The following is a 23,533-nucleotide window of genomic DNA, read 5'->3' on the forward strand; positions in this document are numbered from 1 at the left end:
TATAAAACAAAACAAAATATTTATGGGGCAGAAAAACTTCAGTTTAGGGAGGAGATGACAGAGGAACAGAAACATGAAGCCTTGGGATGACAATCCATGGACAAATGACAGGACACAAGAACACCAAATGGATACAGACACTGATGATACAGAAATACCTGGGGTATTTTGAATTACAGACAGGTGTGATGGGAGCTGAAACCACCAGGAGGGAAGGATGATAAGCATGACAGAAACAGAGCCACAGAAATCCCACAGAACCCCCCACTCAAAGGATGACTTCTGAAATCCCAATGAAAATACCCTGAACTTGGGTCGGAGAAGGGAGAAAACACAAGGACCAGAAAAAAAAAATGCAGGTAGGAACCTGGATCCATAAAATACCAAAAGGGAAAATAGAACCCCAACCCCCAGATTTAAGGCAGAAGGTCAGGAGACCGTCCAGAGCGGGACAGGCGTTCAGGTGGGTGGCCCAAAAACCATCCTGAGTGAGAGAAGAGTTGAGGCAAGCGGCCCTGAAACTGTCCATCTTTGGGCACGTTTTGGCCCCCACCTGGATTCTCTTCAACTCAGGCTGAAGAGAGTTGAAGAAACCTCTGTAGAAACTGTGGCTGTAGGCAAACCAGCAAGGAGAGCCGCAGTAGGCAAACCTACAATGAGACCTGCAGGCAGCGACGAGTTTGTCGAGGGGTCTGCGGCTGGAGATGGGACCAGCAGATCATGATTGTGGTAGTATCATGGCTTGTGTCTGTTTTGTCACATCTGGACCAGGACAGATTGCCATCATTGATGGAACTGTAGATGAACATATATCGGTGATATATTCATAAATTAAACGGATTCTTTCATTTTTCTGGACTGAATAATATCGTGCATTGAATAATTAAATGTAACATGAGACGTTAATTTTCTTTGACCCATCAAATGAATGCGGTCATTTATTAACAGAATCAAAGTTTAACATCAAACATTTACATTAATTTGGCAAATTGATTTCAACAACAACATAATTAATTAGCAAGCTTTACAATTAGGAAACCACACGGCCATGATTTCCCCTGCAACTTTAACCCAACAGACATTTCTGAAAATATCTGGATGAATTACTGGCAAGATAGAAGAGTTTTAAAGATGGAAATGAAGTTTAAATGGAGAGGAAAAGATGGATGAGTGAATATGTGTCGGTATCAGAACGGCACGCTCCATTAAGATCTCAGCTTCCTCCTCGGTACACTTAGGTAGTGTAAATCGACTCTTTACCTGTAGAAGGTGTCTCCACTGGTACGGAGTTCCATTTAACGCACCCTTTCAGCGTCTCCGTAGGAACAGCTGTGAATCGTCCGAATCACACCAGGTACTGAAGGCAGGGTTCACATATCCTGATGCATGCTCACTAATCTCAATAAAAAGTTTTGCATACTTTTACCATGTGATGATATTGAAAAATTTTCCTCAATAAATAAATAACCAAGTATAATATGTTTATCTCATTTGTTTAACTGGATTCTCTTTATCTACTTCTACGACTTGTGTGAATATCTGATGAAGTTTTAGGTCATATTTATGCAGTAATATAGAAAATTATAAAGGCTTTGCAAGGCGAGCAGGTCGGATCACAGCTGACCCTGCTCACCCTGCACATGGACTGTTCGAACCACTTCCCTCAGGCAGGAGGCTTCGGTCCATACGGACCAGAACCTCCCGCCATAAGAACAGTTTCTTCCCCTCCGTTGTTGGACTCCTGAACACTCATAATGCTATCTCATAATTTCTTCTTTGGTCACATTACATCTGTATTATAATTGAATACTCCATCTGTACTGTTTTCTAAGCTTTTTTATTGTTTTCTATTGTATGGGTGTACACATGTTTATGTTATGTTTTTAATTTTACTTTATTTGTGGGTGTACACAGGTCTTATGTCTTATGTAATGTTCTCATTTTTACTTCATTTTTAATTTATTTTTACTTTATTTTACTTTATTACTATTTGCACCTTATGTCGAAGCAAATTCCTAGTTTGTGAACCTCGTTCATTGACATGGCAATAATAAACTGATTCTTCTGATTCTTCAAATGTTTTACTTGGTTTTGATCTTTGCTATGTGATGTGCTACTGACCTTTCGGGCTGCTCACTCTAGTAAAATAAATTTTGAGATCAAATGATTTTATTTTATCTGGGGGTAAATACAAGTAATGCTACTTTACACATTACTGTGTGAACTACAGTTGATGACTGCTGTCAAATACAGGGTCTTGTCTTAATCTCAAAACCAAACTTTTTTCATAAGGATCAGAATAATTATTGTATGATTTATTTGACATTTTGAGGCCAGTTCTGAAGTCTGATTGAAACTGTGTTTACATCACCTGAATTAAGAAGTAGATGAAACGCATAAACACTTCAGGAGTATGCTAGGTCTCATTAAAAAAAATGCATATAAACATAACAATACACCAGTTACCTTAAAACGTGACATTTTTATCCTACTGACAGATTCTGTTAGACAATAAATCTATTCTTTTCATTTTCAAGTAATAAGGCTGAAAGCAGCACTTTGTCAAAGAGACGAGATTGAAAACAAAAACAGAAATCCTGGTAGAGAAGAAAATACCACCCCCATACTGTATATAATTTAAATAACTTTTTCATGTAGGCACTGGGCATTGTGTGTACAAACAAGTGAGACCACAATGGCAGACATGCATATTTATAAATATTTACTGTGAGTGTATGACTGAATATTGAGTGATTGTATGTGTCAGTGTCGTAGTAGACTGTCAGTGGATAATCAGGGTGGCCAGATAGGACATAGCAAACTATTGTACAGTCAGTGCGGGCTTGGGGCCGAGGTATGTGTTGTATGAGGACTGTTTGATATATGTATATATATATATATGTGTGTGCATGTTAATACCAAAATCCATATATACTGAATGTATTAAAAGCTATATTTCATATACAGTAGTCTCTTATTTATCGAACCAGACCCCCCCCCACCACCCACACACACACACACACAATAAGTGAAAAACTGCAAAGTAAGGACAGTAGAACAAGTAGTAGTAGTAGTATGTAGCAGTTTACTTTAGTATTTATATAGTAAGATGTTTTAAACCCTCCTCGCACTCTTGCAATGTTCCTAGCAATTTTCTAAACTCTTAAAACTTAAAAAAAATGTTAATTTTAAATGGGTTCTCACCAGAGACAATGAAGAAGAGATGGAGAATTAGCTGTCCAGTGATGATGATGAAAGTGATGAAGATGAGATTAAACCAGGTGCTTTGGCTTCATCCTTCATAATAAAAGTACGAGATGACATCCTTTTCCAGAACAGGCCCGTTTCGTCCACGTTACAAACTTGTTCAGACCTGTAGACCCCGTCAGCGATCAGACCTTTGAACTCGTGTTAACAAACTCCTCCACTCCTGCTGTCAGTGGACGCAGCCTCTCCATGCAGAGAAACACTTTTTAATCCAAATCGGTCTTGAAATTTGTCGAACCATCCCTTGCTGGCACTAAACGCAGTTGGTTCGGTGGTCGAACGTCCATCTTCAGGTTCTTCCCCCCCTCCTCATTTCCATTGCCATCTCTTCCTCCTGCTGCTGAAAGGCGATCATAAAGTTGTTTCATCTTTGTCCATATGGTGCTGGTATCCAAAGTGATGTTTTTTTTCCCCTGCAATCATTAATCCACATGACCAATGCATCTTCCATCTTCACAATTAGGCCGTAAAGGTGGCAAACATCCACGTAGGTATGGCCAACCTCAGGTAAACAGACGGTAACAGCCAATGAGCAGCCAAGAAAACAGATCTGACAGTTACTGATTCAGTCAGCGCCCAGGTAATGGTCGCTTTGGTACGCCCCCTCCTCCATTGCCGGCCCTCTTCCTTGTTGACAGTCTTGTCAAACTGGTTGTAAACAACAAAGTCTATGCTCAATAATCCAGGTATACAATCCAACATTTTTCAGTCAGGAAGAGGACCGACAATGGAGGAGGGGGCGTACCAAAGAGACCATCTTATCACAAGCAGAACTGGTTTGTTCCACTTTGGAGTAAGCTGTTGGGGAAAGAATCAGTTTTGTTTTGTGTTTCCTTGACTGATGAAGCCTTCCGGATCGAAAGCGAAACGTTTCAGCACAAAAAAAGAAACTGTCCAGATGACCGGACTGAAAAATGTTTAATTGAACAAATCATTCTAAAGAGACTAATCAGTGCTTTAGATCACATCCATACACTGATGGGACACACATCAGTGGCAATGAGGGGTTCAGTGTCTTGCCCAGGGACACATCGGCATGTGACGGCTGGTGGAATCGAACCCCCAACTTTTGCATTGGAAGACAACTGCTCTAACCACTCAGCCACAGCCGCTCGAGCAAGATATTTCACAGATAATGTATGTTAACAAACAGTGGAGAAATGAATGGTCGTGTTTACCAGTGAGTGTCAGTTTAAGTCTGTGGTTTATTTTGGAAACACCTTGGCATTTGAAATCTTGTTGTGTAGATAAGCAAGTAATTTAAAAATACTCTGCTGCAAAACAATTTTTTTTCTTAGTAAATATACATAGCTAACCAGTCCCAAAATTTTGTCCAGTTAATTTAATTATTTTTGTGCCTTTCTTATAAAATCCAACGTAAGCGTGAAAAGTTCATTCTTATTTTCGGCACAAATTATAACCAGTCGGTTCACATTCTTCTGCCTCATTTAAGAAGCCGACTCATTAGTACGTATTTTGGACTCACTGCCAAAGGATTTCTAACAAACACGTCATTTAGAAACGCTTGCGTCTGTTAGTCAAACATCTGGAATATTTTAGTTCCCATAGAATTCAGAAGTTTTAAGACTCTCTAAGCTTTTGTTTTCTCTTTAAACCTAAATGCTAAAAAAAACTTAATGCCTAACCAACATGATGGTGTGAATCCTTTTCTCTAGATGCTGACAGTTAATCAAAAGAGACACTCAATTATAAAGATGAAAAATATTTAACAGCTTAAACTAAAGAGCAAATTAAAGTTGTTTCCAGAGGATTTGTGGAGGGGAATTTGTTGTCTCATCCTCAAATATTAAAGACCGGAACTCCATTGGTGTAAACACAGAAGAACATGTTAGGATGGTCACCATAGCGATGGTAAAAGTAGGAAAAGTCTGATCAAATCTAGGCAAAAATTAGGGTTGACACAGCAGCTCAACAGTTTGAATATTCTATAGAAGTGATACATTTCTGAAGCACACAAACTGAAATGTGAGAGATGCCCCACCATCAGCAGACAGAGGGGATAGATTAAAACACAGCTCTGAAGGCTGTAATGACAAGCATGAAATGATGAAACAGACACAAATAAAGCTGAACAATTATGTCGGCAGTGAGAGTGGAAGGGATAAATTTTACTCCAAATGATTTTACCTTGACTTCTCACATGGATGTTAAATGAAGAGTGGAGAGGTTTGATCTTCAGACGTTTCACAACAAAAAGACTCAACATAAAAAGGTTACATATTAGTGGAAAATGAATGTCTGATGAAAACAGAACTTTGAAGATTAAAAATATGTTTTCAAAAGCTATCAATCTTTCAGAAAGGTGTTTTTAATCAATGACTGCAGACAGCTGTCAGCTTTATAATCATTAAATTTAGAAAAAAGGAGTAAATTTTCCACAGAACGTATGAAAAGCCGTCAATTGTTACATTAAACTGTACTTGATTACTGCATGTTGTAGTTTCCATTTCTGTGAAAAAGACTGACTGTTGAGCCAGTTGTGAACATTACTGCAAAACAAGAGTACCACAAACAGCACACTACAGTAGTCCCTCGATTATCGCAGGGGATCCGTACCCTGAAGACCCACGATAAGTGAAAAACCGCAAAGTAGGAATAGTAATACAAGTAGTAAGTAGTAATTTATTTTATTATTTACATAGATATATATTAAGGTGTGGGCAGCACGGTGGCGCCACTGGTAGAGCTGCTGCCTATCAGCGAGCAGGTCCTTGGTTCAAACCCCGGTCCAGGGGCCTTTCTGGGTGGAGTTTGCATGTTCTCTCTGTGCATGCGTGGGTTTTCTCCGGGTACTCCGGTTTCCTCCCACAGACCAAAAACATGCATGTTGGGCTGATTGGTAACTCTAAAATTGTCCCTAGGTGTGAGTGAGAGAGTGAATGGTTGTTTGTCTCGTTTGTCTCTATGTGGCCCTGTGATGGACTTGCGACCCGTCCAGGGTGTACCCCGCCCCTCGCACAGTGATTGCTGGACATGGGCACCGGCGACCCCCGTGACCCCAAATGGAACAAACGGGTAAAGATAATGGATGGATGGATGGATATTAAGGTGTTTTGAACCCTTCCCACACTCTTGCAATATTCTAAACAATGTTTCTAAACTAAACACTCTAAAAGAGCACAGAATGTCATGATTTCAGCTCCTTTCCTCCTCTGCTCTTTGCCTCCTGTAAGCGCTCTTGGCCACGCCCACTTCTCTGCTCTGCACAACATCTGATCAGCTGTGTAAGGGCTGCACAAACAGGTGCTAAATAATTTAAAAATAATTAATTTCAAATAAAAATTTCATGCAGATCGTGTGGCTCATCCATCAATCAACCAATTGTGTGTCATGTCCAATCTTATTTTGATAAACTGTGATAGGGCGAATCCACGCTAAACGCAACACCAAGTAGCGATGGACTACTGTATACCCTCCTCAACACTCTCAACCTGCTGGTCAGCACGCGGTCAGATGGCCGTGTGTGTCTGGTGATAGTATGGCAAGCCATGTTGCCATATAATTGGATCATCAGCCGCGTACGTCTGCTGAAACAATCAAAAACCCAACACCGGCCTGGCCCGCAGCACATTAAGCACATTATTATGGCCCGGCCCTAATCTGGGTCGGGCCGGGCCAGGCGCCTGGTTCGGATTATCCATGCATGGATTAGAAATGACAGCTCTAACTTGTGACCTGTCCAGGTTGTTCCCCTCCTCTTGCACAGTGATAGGTTGGCATCAGTGACCCCCCGTGACCCAAAAAGGAAGAAGCGGGTAAAGATAATGGATGGATGGATGGATGGATGGATGGATGGATGGATGGATGGATGGATGCATGGACTTGTTGCAGGTGGTTTCATGGACAAATATGGCTCTGTGTCATCAGCGTAACAGAGTACACATATAGCATTTTCTACTGATATTGCCTAAAGGAAACATGGCAGGACCAAACACTGAACTGTGTGGAAATGCAAAAAGTAATTGTAATATAAGTGGGAAACACAATATTTATTATTGACACAATTGTGTTAGTTAAATATCACATAAAATACTTATATCGGTTATAATGAAACAGAAGGGTGGCTATAGTGTCGAACAAAAATGATTTTTTTTGTTCCCAAGTTATGATTAGCATTAGATTGATCTGATAAAAATATTTATTTTTCTATAAGGCCATTGAGTATTGTGCACTTTCTCAGTAGCATAATTTCCTTTAAATCAATGAGAGGTCTGCTTTAAGTTTTGACTTGAACCATAGAATAAGATAATAAACACTTTATGAACGGAGCAACAAATAAACTCTATAAAATACTAATTATTTGAGTAGTGTATTTTTAAACTGACTGCAAATCAGAATAACAACATTGTTTATTTTAGTGTCAGATGTCTGTAGAACTAATACAGACAGAAATAAAATAAATTTAAAAAATCAAATCAAATCTCTATTCTTACAAAAATAAGCAAAAAATAAAAATAAATTCTGTAGGATTGTGATAGCAGCTTGGGGTAAAATTAAAATATAAGTTTTTTTTTTTGTTTGTTTGTTTGTTTGTTTTTTTTGTGATGGCCTCCCTTCTCCCCTTACAGCCATCCTCTCCACACCATTATTATGAAATATTTACTATAGTGACAATCTAGTGTAGGTTTTTTTTTTTTTTTTTTTTTTAATATGATAGAAAGAAAGAAAAGACAAAGTAAGACTCCAAAATATAAGAAATATACACAAAGAGAGCACACGTCAAAACACCCGGCCACTGTCTGTTCACCTGCAAAGAACATGACAAAACACAGCAACAAAATACATATGTATAAAGAACTTAAAATATTCATGGCTTTGCAGTAAGTTTCCATAAATATATATACCCATACCTACGCCTATATACATACATACATACATACACATGAATATACACTCACATACATATCTATATATCTACATATAAAGCCTACATAAGCATCCCTGCTTCTATTTGTGTGTGGTTGTGAGCATGCATAAGTGTATAAGGCTTCTCTAATAGAACATTTATTAGTAACTGTGAAGCAGCAGAGACCCGACCCCCAAGACCAGAGGCAGACGAAAAAGGGGGGACCAGAGCCCAAGACCCCAGGAGGGACCCCGACTGCGGAGCCCCCAGAGCCACCCACACAGGACGAACCACTCACCCACCCCCCATAACGGACCACAGGGGAGAACCGGAAGATCCCCACCAGCAACCACATACAGTGACCCCCCGGGGCGAACAGCGACAAACTCATAGGCCTCCGTCGGCACCCGCCGCACCGATGTAGGTCCAGGTCCAGGCACCGAGGCCCGGGCACCGAGGACTCACACCACCCAGGCCAAGGCCCGACAGGGCCAGAGGACCCGAGCCCCACCAGACAGACACCAGGCCGAGCCGACACACGCCCAAGCGCCCAGCCCCCGATACCAAGGGCCCCAAGCGCGCCGGCAGGCAAGGGCACACCCCACCAGGGGGCCGCGCGATAGGGGCGCGATGCCAAGCACCCCCAGTTGTATCAAAGAGGGGGCAGTCCGAGTCTCGGCCTAACAAATACCCATTCATACACAGCCACAATCACACAATCCCAACCTCAATCTCACATTCACTCACTCAAAGACATACAATAACGATACATTTCATTCTTATTCCCAATACGCACTCTATACCCCCCAGGTCCAAGACATGTACCCGCCCTCTAGAGGGGGCAGCCCATGCCCAAACCCAGGAGGTAAACCCATTCATTCTTGAGCGGAGAAGAGCCAATACCCCAGACCCGGCCCAGGCCATGCCCCGCCGACAGGACACCCCCCAACCATGAAGAGGACACGCCACTGACCACCCCCACACACTGCCAACAACCAAGCACGCACCCCCAGCCGACTGCCCGCCAGGTCCCAGCAGCCACCCCGGCCAGCGGGCCAACCATGGCACCCAAGAGCCAAGCTCAGTGGGTCCAAACAACCCCAGGGAGAGCACAGCGCCAGCACCGCCCACGGCAACCCCCTAGACCCTGAACCCCCACATAGTCCTGGTCAACACCCGACGGCCTGCCCTTCTCCCGGACCCCACCCCCCGGAATGGCAGTCAGGGAACTAGGTGGGTAGGAAGAGGAAAAAAAAAAAAAATAAATAAATAAAATAAAATAATTAAAAAAAATTAAAAAAAATAAGACCCCGACACATACACCCCCGCCCCTAGATGTGCTGTTGATGTGTGTTGTTGTATAGTGCCATTAAAAAGGAAAGAAGAAGGAGCAAAGGCTGGCATGGTGCCAGTTTCCCCTCCACCCCAACTCTATCCAAACCCTAGTGTCTAAATGCAACCGTTGTAAGTGAGCACAGGCACAGGGGGTGAGAGTAAGGTCATCCCACCACCCATAGCCATGTGCCCACCTCAAGTTCCTATATATGAATGTCATGAGTATGTTATGAATGAATGTCTAAGGTGTACAATAAAATTGAGTCCCAGGTGGCTATGGTCAACAAAGATGTAAAAAACTTAAATTAAAATATAAGTTGACTGCATCACATTTTGAACCTGCCTTGAAATTCTAGATAACATTTTACAGACATAATTTTACTGGATCTGATAAAAATAATAAATCACAATCATACAGGACATGATTAATACATAAATGAACAAGATAAATCTGGTTTTAGTCAAACTTGAAACAGTAATACTAATAATAATAGTAATAATAATAAAATAGAAGGAAAGGACTGTGAAGTATGAGGATTATATCTGAGGTCTGACCGGAGTGCTCATCTTTGATGGTTCTTCATCTCTTTTTCCATCTTCATCTTTGCACTCTGCATCTCTCTGGTGAAAACAGAGAAAATAAACGTGTCAGATCTAATTTTCACGTGAGGTTTGGGAAATGCTTTGTTTTTACTTATCTCAGTCAGTTTCATTGTCAGGTATTTACTGAATATTTATTTGTCCTTTTCAGTAAAAAAGCATGGCTGAGCATTTTCTCAGACATTATTTACTCTGCTGGGTGTGTTGTATGGATTAATGTTTTGCACACGGTAGAGTTGCTTACTCTTTGCCAGCCTCTCTGCCACTATCATCACAGTATTTCACACCCACGCTCACACGCACACACACAGTTGTACACGTCCACTACACACTTAAATGTAGACATGCCATGGCTCAAATAAACCACTTCTTTCCTTCTGTGAATCACTCGACCAGCCAGAGCCCCCCCACCCCCACCCCCACACACACACACACAAGCACACACACTCTCACAAAAAGCACACTGACACCATCCATTAAAGGCAGACAGGTGACAGCAGGCAGTGGTAGCCCACTGTGACAAGAGTGACACATTCTTTAATCACGAAGGACAGACACCCACACACAAGCACACACCTGCACTGCACAGGAGCAACAACATTGGTGGTGGTGGGGGGGGGGGGGGGTACTGAGGGCAGGTTGGGAGTGAGAAGATGACAAGTCCTGTTGACCTAAAGAGAGAATGAGGGGAGAACAAAATGGCACAGTAGAAATAAGAGGCAACAAATGTGAAAACAAGGGATGAAACAAAAAATCGAGACAGGCCGTTGTTGTTGTGGAATGAAAGAGACAAACATGGCTGCAGCTTTGTGAAAAATAGCTTTTTTATTATTTCTTTGCTCCAACACCGTGTAGCAGATGTTTTGCTGTCAAGTGTTGTGAACCTGCCTGTTCCTGCGGTCAAGGACAAAAAACACAGCTTGTTCTCAGAAAGGAGCTGTTTTACAGCTGCTGATCTGAATTTAGCTTTCTGCTTTAATGTTTCTTTACCTCTAATGTGCCATGAATGGTTAGTGGCTTGCCAGCTGTTAAACATGAGGGAGGATGGTCTTGCTGCTCTTTGCGTGTGTGTGTGTGTGTGTGCGTGCGTGCGTGCGTGCGTGCATGCGTGCGTGTGTGTGTGTGTGTGTTAGCAAAATGTCTCATCAATTACTACGAGAATTTGAATGAAACAGAAAATATTTAGTGACATACATGTGCTGGTCATAAAATTAGAATATTATGAAAAAGTTGATTTATTTCAGTAATTCCATTCAAAAAGTGAAATTTGTATATTATGTTCATTCATTACACACAGACAGATATATTTCAAAAGTTTGTTTCTTTTAATGTTGATGATTATAACTGACAACTAATGAAAACCCCAAATTCAGTATCTCGGAAAATTAGAATATTACTTAAGACCAATAAAAAAGGATTTTTAGAAATGTTGGCCAACTGAAAAGTATGAACATGAAAAGTATGAACATGTACAGCACTCATTACTTAGTTGGGGCTCCTTTTGCCTGGATTACAGCAGCAATGCTGTGTGGCATGAAGTTGATCAGTTTGTGACACTGCTCAGGTGTTATGAGAGTCCAGGTTGCTCTGATAGTGGCCTTCAACTCTTCTGAATTGTTGGGTCTGGTGAATCGCATCTTCTTCTTCACAATACTCCATAGATTTTCTATGGAGTTAAGGTCAGGCGAGTTTGCTGGTCAATTAAGTACAGGGATACCATGGTCCTTAAGCCAGGTACTGGTAGCTTTGGCACTGTGTGCAGGTGCCAAGTCCTGTTGGAAAATTAAATATGCATCTCCATAAACTTGGTCAAAAGCATGAAGTGCTCTAAAACTTTCTGGCAAATGGCTGCGTTGACCTTGGACCTCAGAAAACGCAGTGGACCAACACCAGCAGATGACATGCACCCCAAACCATCACTGACTGTGGAAACTTGACACTGGACCTCAAGCAACGTGGATACTGTGCCTCTCCTCTCTTCCTCCAGACCCTGGGACCTTGATTTCCATAGGAAATGCAAAATTTACTTTCATCAGAGAACATAACTTTGGACCACTCAGCAGCAGTCCAGTCCTTGTTGTCTAGAGACACTTCTGATGCTGTCTCTTGTTCAAGAGTGGCTTGACACAAGGAATGCGACAGCTGAACCCCTTGTCTTGCATATGGCTGAGCGTGGTGGTTCTTGAATCACTGACTCCAGCTGCAGTCCACTCTTTGTGAATCTCCCCCACATTTTGGAATGGGTTTTGTTTCACAATTCTCTCCAGGGTGAGGTTATCCATATTGCTTGTACACTTTTTTCTTTCTACCACATCATTTCATTCCTTTCACCTCTCTATTAATGTGCTTGGACACAGAGCTCTGTGAATAGCCAACATCTTTAGCGATGACCTTTTGTGTCTTGCCATCACTGTACAAGGTGTCAATGACCGTTTTTTGGACAGCTATAAAGTCAGCCGTCTTCCTCATGATAGTGTAGTCTACAGAACCAGACTGAGAGACCATTTAAAGGCTTTTGCAGGTGTTTTGAGTTAATTAGCTGATTAGAGTGTGGTACCAGGTGTCTTCAAAATTGAACCTTTTCAAAATATTCTAATTTTCTGAGATACTGAATTTGGAGTTTTCATTAGTTTTCAGTTATAATCACCAACATTAAAAGAAACAAACTTTTGAAATATATCTGTCTGTGTGTAATGAATGAACATGATATACAAATTTCACTTTTTGAATGGAATTACTGAAATAAATCAACTTTTTCATGATATTCTAATTTTATGACCAGCACCTGGCCAAGGCGAGGTAGGCTGATTCTGGCAGATCCTGATCACTCACTCCATGGTGAGTTCAGGTTGCTTCCTTCTGTACACAAATATCTGCTGCCCAGATGTAGGACAGACTGAAAAACTAATTTATCCCTGTAGTGATCAGGCTTCTCAACGAATAGTGATGATTTCTGTACTGTTATTTTAATGTCTCAGTGTCTTGTCTAATATGGATGCTTTGAGCGCCTACTGACACTAATTGCCCCTTGGGAATAATAAAGATTCTTGAACTCATACAACTGTAGGAGTTCTGTCCTGCCTTCTTCCTTCCTCCACTCAGGACACTTAATTGGCAGCAGCTGCAGCACATCAACTCTTCATGCAGGAGGAGTATAAGAAGCCACAGAGACCATGCAGCAGACGCTGGGACATCCACTACCAACGGTAGAGTTGTTCTAGCCAGTCTGTCTCTAGGAAGCCTATGATTAATGCCTCATGTTTTTGTCTGCATTCCCAGAGTTCACCTGCTGTCCTACCACTCTGCTGTGAAAACCTTTGTGAGATTCTCATCCTCCTGCATTTCTTCAGCTGCTCTGTGCCACCACCACTCGCCTGCCAGTTTTGGATTACTCTGCTCTACGCTCTGGACATTGTTTGGTACCCTATCTCTGCTCCAACCTCGACCATCTCCAGTAAGAAAACCCATCACCAGAGTTCTACTAAAATCCACCAGACTATCTACTCACTGCTTCCTCTGCCCCACAGGAGAACCAGCACCTTCACATGATGTCACTTTAATATTCACTTTGTAAATAAACATTGTAAATTGGTATTTAGTCCTGGTCTCTGTTTTGTCTCAGTCCTTTCATTCTGGGTACACCCGTTAATATAACAGAAATGTCCCAGCCAAACAAAGTACCCCAGAAAGGACCTGAGGTCGAACAGAACCAGCTCTTACTCCAGACTTTAATTCAGAGAGTGGAAAGGAATGAGGCCGCTCTGGAGCGCATGGTCACTTCACAACAAACTAATCAGTCTAACTTGCAGGAACTGGGCAGCATGATGTTTTCCATTAAACAAGGGATGGAACAACTTCTGTCACCAGATTCAACTCTTCCACCCAAGGCCAGTCCACCGAGCCCTGCCCCTTCACAGGCTGCGGTGATAGAGCAAAATTTAGAGCCCTCTAAGCTTTTTGGAGGAAAACCTGAACTTTGTAGTGGATTTGTATTACAGTGCCAGTTAACCTTCGAGAGAGCTCCTCTCCTTTACTCCACTGATGCAGCCAAGATCTCCTTTTTTATAAATCAGTTGAAAGGAGATGCATTTCGTTGGGCTCATGCTCATATGCCCATTCACGCCCTCGGCTCACTAACATTCTCTTTCTCTTTAGAAGAATTCACTCGTGTGTTTGATCTACCTCTGCAAAAGCCGGAAGCAGTGAAATGATTACTCACCCTCAGACAAGAGGACTCTCAGTGACGGCTCACGCTTCGGAGTTTCGTATCACCGCCGCTCAGACTGGATGGGGGGAACCCGCACTGAGAGGTATATTTTTACATTCATTGTCCAACTACATTCGAGATCAGCTGGTGGCTCGAGAGGAACCCGAGACTCTCGATGAATTAATCCATCTTGTTGCACGTATTCAGCTGCAGGAGAGAAGGTGGGAGAAAGACTACGACTCCCAGCACTCCCCTACTTCCGGGTTCTGCTCAAGTAATAGAAACTACATGTCCCAGAGTCCTTCTGCTTCCGGGTTCCCATTGACACCCAGACAACCACCTACACTCTCTCTCGGATACAAACCTGCAAGTGAACCAGAACCGATGCAATTGGGCCGGGCTTGTCTCTCTCCTAGAGAGAGAAGGCGAAGAATTTATGAGGGGGCTTGTATATATTGTGGTGAAAGAGGACACTTTATCGCCCGTTGCCCACTTCTGGGAAACGACCCCTCCCACCAATAAAGCAGGAGATATTGGTGAGAAATTACGCCTCATCTTCTGCATTTCATTTAGAACTTATCACAACTATTATTGTTGGTCAGAAGAGAAGATCTGTTACTGCTCTTGTTGATTCTGGGGCTGAGCAGAATCTTATCAGTCAGGATCTAGTCCACGGTCTGTCAATTCCTACCCAGCGTCTTTCTACCCCTCTGACGATGTCTGGACTCACAGGTCTACAGTTTGCCGCTGTTCAATATAAGACTCTGCCCACTCTTCTAATAATCTCTGGAAATCATCACGAACACAGTGAGTTTTTTTGTCTTTGATTCACCCATTACACAGCTCATTTTGGGATTTCCTTGGCTCAGAAAACACAATCCCATGATAAATTGGGTAGAAAAAAGAATTGAACAATGGAGCCCTCACAGCTTACAAAATTGTCTCAGAACTGCTATTCCTTCTGTCTCCAAACACATTGAGACCCCCGATGATATAGATCTGTCAGAGATACCCACCGTTTACCATGGTTTAGCTCTGGTATTTAGTAAACAAAGGGCCTTATCCTTACCTCCACACAGACCTTATGACTGTGCAATTGATCTAATACCAGGGGCCCTTCTCCCCTCTAGTCGCATTTATAATTTGTCTGGACCTGAACGGGAATCCATGAAGGAATATATCTCTGAGTCTTTAAACTCAGTGATTATTCGCCCTTCTACCTCTCCAATGGGGGCCGGGTTTTTCTTTGTAGCTAAAAACGATAAGTCACTATGGCCCTGCATTGATTATAGAGGGTTAAATCAGATCACCATTAAGAATAAATACCCGTTGCCTTTAACTGACTCCATCCACGAACAGCTGCATCAAGCCAAGATCTTCTCTAAACTTGACCTCCGCAATGCCTATCACCTCATTCGTATCAAAGAGGGGGACGAGTGGAAAACTGCATTTAAAACACCCTTGGGTCATTTTGAACATTTAGTCATGCCCTTTGGCCTGACTAATGCACCTGCAGTTTTTCAAACACTTATAAATGACGTTCTAAGAGACTTTTTGAATGTATTTGTATTTGTTTACTTGGATGATATAATGATTTATTCTCAAGATGAAGAGGAACATGTCCATCATGTCAGATCTGTTCTCCAGAGACTATACGAAAATCAGCTGTTCGTTAAAGCAGAGAAATGTGAATTTCATGTCAAGTCTGTCTTCTTGGATTCATTTTTGAAGGAGGACAGTATCCTGCCGACCCAGAGAAAACTAAGGCAGTGGTGGAGTGGCCAACCCCGGAAACTCGCAAGCAGCTACAACGATTTCTGGGCTTCGCCAATTTTTACAGGAGGTTTATAAAGAACTACAGCAGGATTGCTGCCCCCCTCACTCAACTGACCTCTACCCTTCAGACTTTTAAATGGACCCAGGATGCGGAAACTGCGTTTGGTGAGCTGAAGAGATTTTTCTCCTCTACCACCATTCTATGCCACCCTGACCCCACCAAACAGTTTATTTTGGAAGTGGATGCCTCTGATACAGGTGTGGGAGTCGTGTTATCTCAGAGATCTCCAAGGGCAACAAGGTGCACCCATGTGCGTTTTTCTCCCGACGTCTTTCTCCAGCAGAACAAAACTATGACATCGGCAACCGTGAACTTCTTGCAGTTAAGTTTGCATTGGAGGAGTGGCGGCACTGGCTTGAGGGCACCGACACACCATTTCTCATCTGGACAGACCACAAGAATCTCACGTACCTCCGAGACGCTAAGAGATTAAATCCCAGGCAAGCCAGATGGTCCTTGTTTTTTACCCGATTTAATTTTGTTTTGACTTAGACCTGGCTCCAAGAATGTGAAGCCCGACGCTCTCTCCCACCAGTTTGCCCCTCCTGAAGATTGCAACCAAGAGGAGAACATTCTGCCCTCGTCCCGTGTCGTTGGGTCCCTCACATGGACTATCGAAAAGGACATCTTGGAGGCCAAGAAGATAGAACCAGACCCTGGAACAGGTCCTGCTGGAACTTTGTTTGTTCCCGCTACCATAAAGACTAAGGTACTCCACTGGTTACACACTCACAAACTGTCTTGCCACCCGGGAGTCACATGCATGCTGTCTCTGGCCAAGAGACACTTCTGGTGGCCATCCATGGCAGACGACGTCAAGGAATATGTGGCCGCCTGCCCCACGTGTGCCAGGAATAAAAACAGTAATCAACCGCCTGCTGGCAAACTACTACCTCTACCCACACCCAGTCGACCCTGGTCCCACATCTCACTGGACTTTGTAACTGGCCTTCCCCCCTCAAAGGGGAACACTGTTATTCTTAGTCATCGACAGATTTTCTAAGGCAGCACATTTTGTTCTCCGCCAAAGCTCCCCTCGGCCTTTGAGACTGCACAACTGCTGGTTCAACACGTGTTCCGGGTTCACGGCATCCCTTTGGATGTGGTTTCTGACAGAGGACCCCAATTCATATCTCAGGTATGGAAAACCTTTTGCAACTGTTTAGGGGCCTCTGTTAGCCTGACGTCAGGCTACAATCCCCAGTCAAATGGCCAGGCCGAGCATGCCAATCAGGAGCTGGAGATGTGTGGTGGAGGACAACCTGTCCACATGGAGCCAACACTTGGTATGGATTGAGTACGCACACAACACACACACTTCTTCAGCCACTGGCATGTCCCCGTTTGAGGCCTCTTTAGGCTACTCTCCCCCCTTGTTCCCTAGTCAAGAGAGTGACGTGGCAGTTCCATCTGTTCAACACCATTTTAGAAGGTGTCGTAAGGTCTGGCGACAAGCAAAGTCTGCCCTCCTCCGCACAGCAGCCCAAAATAAGAAGATTGCAGATTGCCACCGATCAGCAGCTCCCACCTACCAGGTTGGACAAAAGGTTTGGCTCTCCACTCAAAACATTCACCTGAAAGACACCCCCCACAAGCTGGCCCCCCACTTTATTGGTCCATTCCCCATCACACGCTTAATCAACCCCACTGCCGTCAGACTTCAGTTGCCAGCTTCTATGAGGATTCATCCTACTTTCCACGTGTCACAACTGAAGCCTGTTACCGAGAGCTCACTGTGCCCTCCCACCGACCTCCCTCCGCCCCGCCGTCTCATTGACAATCATCCTGCTTTTACGGTCCGCTGTATTCTGGATGTGAGACGTTGGGGGTTCCAATACTTGGTCGATTGGGAGGGGTACAGCTCCGAGGAACACTCCTGAATTCCAAGATCTTTTATCCTAGACCCAAGTCTCATCACCACGTTCTTCAAGGACCACCCAGAGAAACGCGTTGGGTCGCCAGGAGGCGACGCTTGAGGGGGAGGTTATGTAGGAGTTTTGTCCTGCCTTCTTCCTTCCTCCACTCAGGACACTTAATTGGCAGCAGCTGCAGCACATCAACTCTTCATGCAGGAGGAGTATAAGAAGCCACAGAGACCATGCAGCAGACGCTGGGACATCCACTACCAAACGGTAGAGTTGTTCTAGCCAGTCTGTCTCTAGGAAGCCTATGATTATTAATGCCTCATGTTTTTGTCTGCATTCCCAGAGTTCACCTGCCGTCCTACCACTCTGCTGTGAAAACCTTTGTGAGATTCTCATCCTCCTGCATTTCTTCAGCTGCTCTGTGCCACCACCACTCCCCTACCTGTTTTGGATTACTCTGCTCTACGCTCTGGACATTGTTTAGTACCCGATCTCTGCTCCAACCTCGACCATCTCCAGTAAGAAAACCCATCACCAGAGTTCTACTAAAATCCTCCAGACTATCTACTCACTGCTTCCTCTGCCCCACAGGAGAACCAGCACCATCACATGATGTCACTTTAATATTCACTTTGTAAATAAACATTGTAAATTGGTATTTAGTCCTGGTCTCTGTTTTGTCTCAGTCCTTTCATTCTGGGTACACCCGTTAATATAACAACAACTGCTTAACTTTTAGAATAAACTCACTAAGCTAACTTGGCAAACCCAGCATTTGATGTGATTCCGTTTATCAGATGTGAAACTAAAACGTGGTGTGACAGTAACTGAGGCTCAACTTGAACTATTTGCAATTACTGTTGACTTTGCCCAACTGGCAAAGCCATCTCTGTCTGACTGTTAGCAAAATATCTCAACTACTTCACGAGTCATTAACGTCAATGGTCACCGCATTGCTTAAGCCAAGAGCCATTGTCAAACACTGGGGGCTAAAAGCGGCCCTAAAGTGCAGATTCTATAATCTCTCCCAATGTAAGTTTATAATTACATTATTTTAATAATAATATGTCGTGATCGAAAGTGGGCCAGTCTGAGGTATGAAACTCCAGGGCCGAAAATGAGTCTTGGTAAACAGTCAAAGGTTTGATCAAGGAGTTGGCAGCTGATCATCGCCATGTGGTTATAAACGGGCCGACAGAGACTCATGGTTCAACTCAGGCTTAAGCAGGAGATGAAAAGATCTGTTGTATTGGAGACGGCTATGAAGCCTCAGAACTGACCACTCCCCAGCTCCTGCAGAAGATGGTTAATGGGGGAAAATAACAAGACAGAAATGCCAGCAAAACAGCCTGCAGTATTCCTTATTTGCCTTTAAATGAAAGTTTCAATTCATTTAATTTTGTTTATAAAATGCCACATCAAAACAGAAGTCGTCTCAGGACACTGTACAGAAGCATTCACATACCTATAGTCAGTTAATAACTTTTTTTTTTTTTAAGCTAAGGAGCCAACCGATTGCTTTGAGTTTTCCCTTAGTCACAGTCTCCCATCCTAAGCAAGCACAGGGCAACAATATATCAGGTTTCCAACTGGTATGTCTTCCTAAATAGTCTGTTATATTGGAGTCCTTTCATTTACAGTTACATTGACTATTTTCTCTTCCCAATGCTGTAACACCAACACACCTCTTCATATAATGTTTGGCATCATTGTGACTCTTGGGAATTCCACTTTATCCAATTTATGCCTGAAAATCCTGATGATATCAATCCAGACCAACAAATGAGTTTTGAAACAGGCGCTCTTGTCAACAAAACAAGCTTGTTGCTAAGCCAAGAGATAAATCTCCATATTTCAACCAACTTTGTATACCATTGAGACTTTTTAAGATGCAGAATTCAAAAATAAAAACAACTCAATATTAAAATTTTTCCATGTCCCTCATTTTGTTCTCACTGGTCACTCAACTTAATTTTTTTTTTTTTTTTCAAAATTAAAGGAAAATATCACAGGAATGCATGTCAGGATTTGGTGGACAGGAACGAACCCAGTAGTGCAGACAGGACTCAACTCGGCAGATTACAAAAATAAGTATTTTAATAGTAATTAGAGAACAAAATAAACAGCTGACGTGGCAGCAAGACTTACATGAAAAACGGTAGGCTCAGAAGGAAACTCAGGAAGGACTCAGGGAGCTCAGGGGAGACGCAGGAGAACGCAGGAGAACACAGAGACCCAACGAATACGACCCGACGAGGAACAACACAGAACAGGAGGCTTATATACAAGGACAAGACAAGACGTGATTACAACAGCTGTGATGAGACAAAGGTGGCACCAATTAAACTGATGAGGAAACACTAGGGAAACACAGACACAAACAGAACCAGCAAAAAGGTACCATCCTTACAATGCAATCATTTTTCCATAAACTTCCAAACTTCTGAATTCGTTGTTTTCACAACTTCTGTGCAGTTCTTTGCTGTCCGTAAAAGAAATAGTGAAGACCTATGAATGTGACAGCTTTACAAAAGCCCTCATAAGCAGGAAGGCAGGGCTGATAAAGTTTGTTGAAGCACTAATCTAATTTTAAATAAAACAAACAATAAAAAAGTTGAAACTACTTGGTATTGAGCTTTTTTCCCCCCGTTTTGTTTAACAAAGTACATCCAAATATCTGTCAAGGGTATGAAAAATGTGTTTCAGGTACTGTAGGTTGTTTTACTTATTCCCTTTTTGTTTTACCCAAGACCCAGTGAAAAAGAATTGAGTTTCAGGAAGATCTCATTTAAAAATGAAACTTTATTTTGTGCTTTCCAAATGCACTGTTTTATTAGAACCACAAAATCAAATGGAAAGATTTTGTTTGATTTTCTGTGTTGACTTGAAGAATTATAGTTAATTAAAGGTACTTGCTTAAAATACAGCATTGTCTGAACCCATTCTTTTATTTCATATTAAGCATCTGTACAATATTGGGGAATTGGTAGATCCTAGTCTGATCTGAACTGAGTTTTCACCACATCACCAGAGAAGACAAAGGGCATCAATACGGCATTGAGCATTTGCCTTTATGGAAGTCAGTCCCCTTTATATTGCATGATTCAAAAGCCAAGTGACACAAAGCATTACATCAATGGCATAGCTATAATGCTTGAAATGGCTGCATGATTGTGTGTCTTTGAACTTGCTCATTTTTAGGGGTACAAACTTTAGGATGGAAGCAGAAGACCAGAATTCAATAAAAAATATATTTTGTGGATGTTTTCTTAACCTCCTTCAAGTAAAAATGTGCCTTGGTCTGCAAAACCACCAACATACACTGTATTAAAAAAAAACAAAAAAACAATCAGATTTGTCTAAAAAAAAAAAAAAAATCTGGTCCTCTGGACATAAAAAAAAAAAATGTAGAAACGTTTTGTCTTTCATCTGAAAGACTTCCTCAGTCTGAGGTGCTGTGTTCAGGTCAGTCTCTTAAATAGCACCGTCTCAGAGTGGACCAACCAGTTTGCTGCTGACAACCAAACCAGCTGCTCACATGATCAGCCTATTATTGAGCATGCATCAGGATATAACTTGATTTGCTGATGACTCTGTCATCCTGTTCCTTCTCAGTAGTGATGACTGACTGTGCTGTTCAGTGTCAGGACGGTTGTGATCAGTTTTACATCGGAGAAACTAAACAGCCACTGGCCAAAAGGATTGCCCAGCACAGAAGATCAACACCATCAGGCCAGGACTCTGCGGTCTACACTCATCTCCAGGCCAGCGGTCACTCTTTCAGGGATGAAGATGTTCACATCCTGGACAGAGAGGAACAATGGTTTGAGAGTGGAGTAAAGGAGGCCATCTTTGTGAAAATAAACTGTCCATCATTAAACAGGGGTGGAGGCCTCCGGGTTCAACTGTCCCCCTCTTACAACGCTGTGATTGCTAGTATCACTCAACCCCCTGTGAATAGTAAACAGCCATCAGTGCGCTAATGATCCATTGTTAGGCTGATGGTCCTTCTTGACCATGTGAGCAGCTGGTTTTGGTTGTCAGCAGCAAACTGGTTGATCCACTCTGAGAAGGTGCTATTTAAGAGACTGAGCTGAATACAACACCTCAGACTGAGGAAGTCTCTTGGATGAGAGATGAAACGTTTCTAGATTTTTTTTGCTTTGTTTTGTTTTTGTTTTTTTGAATGTCCAGAGGACCAGATTGAACTTTTTTGGATTTTTCTACCTGGATTATTGAGCATGCATCAGGATACTCTGTGGTTTTAATGTTGATTCAACTTATATGATGTATAATGTTTTATTCATGTTTTATTGAGTCTTAACGTTCACCTTCATCTGTTGGCTTGGGTTTTTGACTTGCAAAAAGAGGAACAAACTCTTGGGGATTTTCAATATGTGCAGTAAAATTGCTGGCATAGCCCAAGACTGATCTACACAAGGCGAGATTCAGTGAAAAAGATCAGGCTGATTCTGGCAGATCCTGATCACTCATTCCATGGTGAGTTCAGGTTGCTACCTTCTGGATGCAGGTATTTGCTGCACAGATGTAGGATAAATAGACTGAATAACTATTTATCCCTGTAGCGATCAGGCTTCTCAATGAACAATGATGATTTCTATACTGTTATTCTATCCATCCATTATTTTTTACCCACTTCTTCCATTTTGGGTAGCAGGGGTCACATACCCATATCCAGCAGTCACTGTGCGAGAGGTGGGGGACACCCTGGACAGGTCTCCAGTCCATCACAGATACACATAGAGAAAAACGTCCATTCACTCTCTCTGATAACTAGGGATAACTTAGAGTTACCAATCAGCCTAACATGCATGTTTTTTTGGTCTGTGGAAGGAAACCAGAGAATCCGGAGAAAATCCACGCATGCACGGAGAGAACAAGCAAACTCTACCCAGAAAGTCCCTTGGACCGGGATTTCAACCAGCAACCTTTTTGCTGAGAGGCAGCAGCTTTACTAACAGCACCACCTATAGGAAAGATTTTTTAAAACATTATTTTTAAAATACTTCCTTTAAAGTCACCTGCTAACACATTTTCTGGTTATTTGGTAGCTATAACTCTAAACTGTATGACTTAGGTCCCACATTTTGTGTTTCTTTTAACCAAAGTTAAAACTGTCTTGTTCCTTCTGACAGAGCTGGTGTAAATGAGTCAGGTCTGTAGGCCACCTTGCTTACTCAAGCCATTTCAGCTCTGCCCATACATTTTCTAATGGACAGAAATAAGGGCATTGAGATAGCCCCTCTAAAACAATGATTTTGTTGTCTTTAGGCCACTTTTTAACAAATTTTGCAGAATGTCATTGTCCATTTGGACAATGACAATTGGTCATTATCCATTTGGTAGAAACCTTTATGCACAGACTTTGACTTAATAACTGTTCCTGAGATTTTACTTTAAACCATGATTGCCATGATGCTAGGGCACCCATGCCCCCTGGAGCAAAATACTGTCATAATATGATGCTGCCACTTTTGTACAGTACAGTTGGGATTGAGTTCTCAGACTTGCAAGACTTCCTTTTATTCCCAAAT

The sequence above is a fragment of the Nematolebias whitei genome, chromosome 4 (genome assembly GCF_014905685.2).
Source record: "Nematolebias whitei isolate Nwh7 chromosome 4, NemWhi1, whole genome shotgun sequence".
NCBI lineage: Eukaryota > Metazoa > Chordata > Actinopteri > Cyprinodontiformes > Rivulidae > Nematolebias > Nematolebias whitei.